The sequence below is a fragment of the Mesocricetus auratus genome, unplaced genomic scaffold (assembly GCF_017639785.1).
Source record: "Mesocricetus auratus isolate SY011 unplaced genomic scaffold, BCM_Maur_2.0 Super-Scaffold_100008, whole genome shotgun sequence".
Lineage (NCBI taxonomy): Eukaryota > Metazoa > Chordata > Mammalia > Rodentia > Cricetidae > Mesocricetus > Mesocricetus auratus.
The window spans coordinates 8,849,700-8,852,420 of NW_024429192.1; positions in this window are offsets into that span (position 1 = coordinate 8,849,700).

A 2,721-nucleotide genomic window follows, 5' to 3' on the forward strand; every position below is an offset into this window, starting at 1 on the left:
AAATATATGGGAAAGTCAATGTCTATTTTTATCATATTTATACATATTAAAGAAAGCGCAAGTCATTATTATTCATGAACCAATTTTATGCTGTATTTTTCCTGTTTAGAATTTTGTTTAGAAAGGCATTTAAGTTAACAAAACTATCAGCTCAACAGCCCCAAAGGAACAATTGAGTTTTTACAAAGATTTCCTGAGATGAAATATCCAAAGGCAAGGTATCAAATTACAGAGATTTCTCTCTCAGTGTTGGGTGTGTTTGCCTTTCACTCTGACTCTATTGAAGTGTACCCTCTCTGTAGAAGTAATAGCTTATTATTGAGAGAAGCTGAAGGCACTGATGGAAGCAGTTATCTTTGAAAGCTATTAACCAATGTGTGTGGGTCACAAAAAGGCATCAAATAAATAAAATAAGCAAAAAACAATATCCAATAAGCAGTTTAAAATGGTCTCCCCCTTCACGGAGACCATGCTGAAAGGGATATAGCACAACCTTTGCACCTGCTGTTGACACAGTTATTAAGCAAACGTTCATTTTGCTGCTCTCAGAAGACACTCACAGTCCAGGGACTGCCACCCAGCATGGTCTAGGTAATAATGACAGAGCTATGAAGACAGTGCTCACTATGACACTCAGAATCCCTGTAGCAATGATTTCCAAAGGGGAAATTATTTCTTAATGGTCGGTTGTGATTATCTCCAAATTGGACACCTATTCCTAAGTCAACATTTCTAATATTTGATGTCTTAGCTTGAAAGTTTCTCACAAAATCATGATGATACCTGATGTCCAGGGAGACTAAATGGTGCATGTCTCAACCCTTGCTAGTCATATTATCACTTCCCCTTCTTCTTCCTCAGGCCAGTCCAAGCTTACATAAAATAAGTAAGTAACTGACTAGATAAATAATCACATAACTAAATAAATGTAATCACCTTTCAAGGAGTCAGGTTTACTCATGTACCCTGCATGAGGAACTTGCTGTGATTTCAAAGAGTAACACCAATCTCTGTTCATTTTTTTTTACCAGAAATTGCTTCCTTTACTCGAGAAAATCAAATATTTCACATCTTTTATTATTATTTTGAAACAGCTTACAAACTCTATAGTCTTTGTAGACATAGAACTGCTTAATTTTTTTCAGCCCTGTTTTGAATTTTTTGTTCCCTTTAGTTTGGAAGAAGCAAACAGGTACAATGTAAGAGGGATCCCCAGGGCTCCTTGCAATCTACACTGTTCAATTCTACAAAATCACTGAATTCTCCCCTAAGAAATTGAGAGAACCCTACCCCTTGTTTCCCTACTTCTAGAACATATAAATGTTTGATATCCCTAAGCACTTAGTCATCACTCTATGTAAACGCATGTTAGCACTTGAATGTAAACCTCCCCTCCAAACCAACATGGGAAAAAAAAAATCTGAAAAATGGAAAAGTAGAAAATTACAGAAAGAGCCATTTGAGAGCCCTCTAGTGGGACTAAGTAGTACGGCAGCTATTGAAGTAGTGGTTTTCAATATTATAAGACAGGAGTATTGCTTAGGAAAGGAAACGTTCCAGAAAAGGATAAGGAGAGTAAGGAGTATGAGGGGCGCGGATGTATCTTGGGCAATTTTTGAAAAACAACACAATCTTTGTTATATATTTGATAGGCAATTTGAAGTATAATTTTGTTTATATAAAGCATCCCAAGTAACAATAAACACTATAACCTTCCTTATTAGTCCTTTACTTCAAGATTTCAATGTCACACTTCTGTGGCTATGATGTGCAATCTTTGCCTGAAATTATAAACATTTGGTATAGACAGGCTTGGTGGCTCACTTCTGAAATCCCAACAACTGGGAAGCTAAGGCAGGAAGATTACTGTGAGTTTAATGTTACAAACTGGGGCTCTGTCTCAAACAATAAGTGGAATAAAAAAAATATTTCAATGTTACATGAGCCCTTGGCTGTTTGTCCAAAAATTAGTTTACCCTCGATTAATTTGGGTCAGCAATCAATAAGCCTGGGGAGTATTTTTCTTTGGTAAATTAGTGATGAGAGCAATTCGTTGTGAAATAAAAACATAATAACACAGTCCCTGCAATGTGACTTGTATAACTTACAAAAACGGTGACTTAAATAGCAACACGTACCTGCTAATGAAGGGACTGAAGAATGTGAATTTAAAGGACATTGGGCATTTGTCTTGTTTCCGGGAAGATAGCGCTATTGCTAGGTATTGCAAATAGAGGAAAGATTGGCTGTTATAACTGCAACGAGCAAAAGAAAAAAATTAGAGAAACCAATGCATTTCACAATGCCACGGGGGAAACATGAATAGACTCCAGATAGCTCTGACCCTCAGCTAATGATGGAAATATGTTTACACAACCAAACGGCTGAACACAGGCAAAGACAAACACAAGGAACTGAAGGTGTGCGAAGGAAACGTTTTTTATTGATACAGAAATGACTTAAAACTAACAGACACATTCAAAAGGAAGTAAAAGACAGCATTTTAGTGAATGGTGTTGTGAGGCCCTCTCCATATCTACTTCATAAAAGTAAAAGCAACAAAATATTGGCAAATGCTGCCAAAGTCATCTTTGCAACCTTTAAAGTAACACAAGAACTTTCAGCAGCTTCATTCAGGGGAAAATAGCATGGCATAGTGGTGAACTTTGTATGCTACTCGGCTTTCCATGGTTTCTTGGTAGACTTGAAACTGGTGCATTC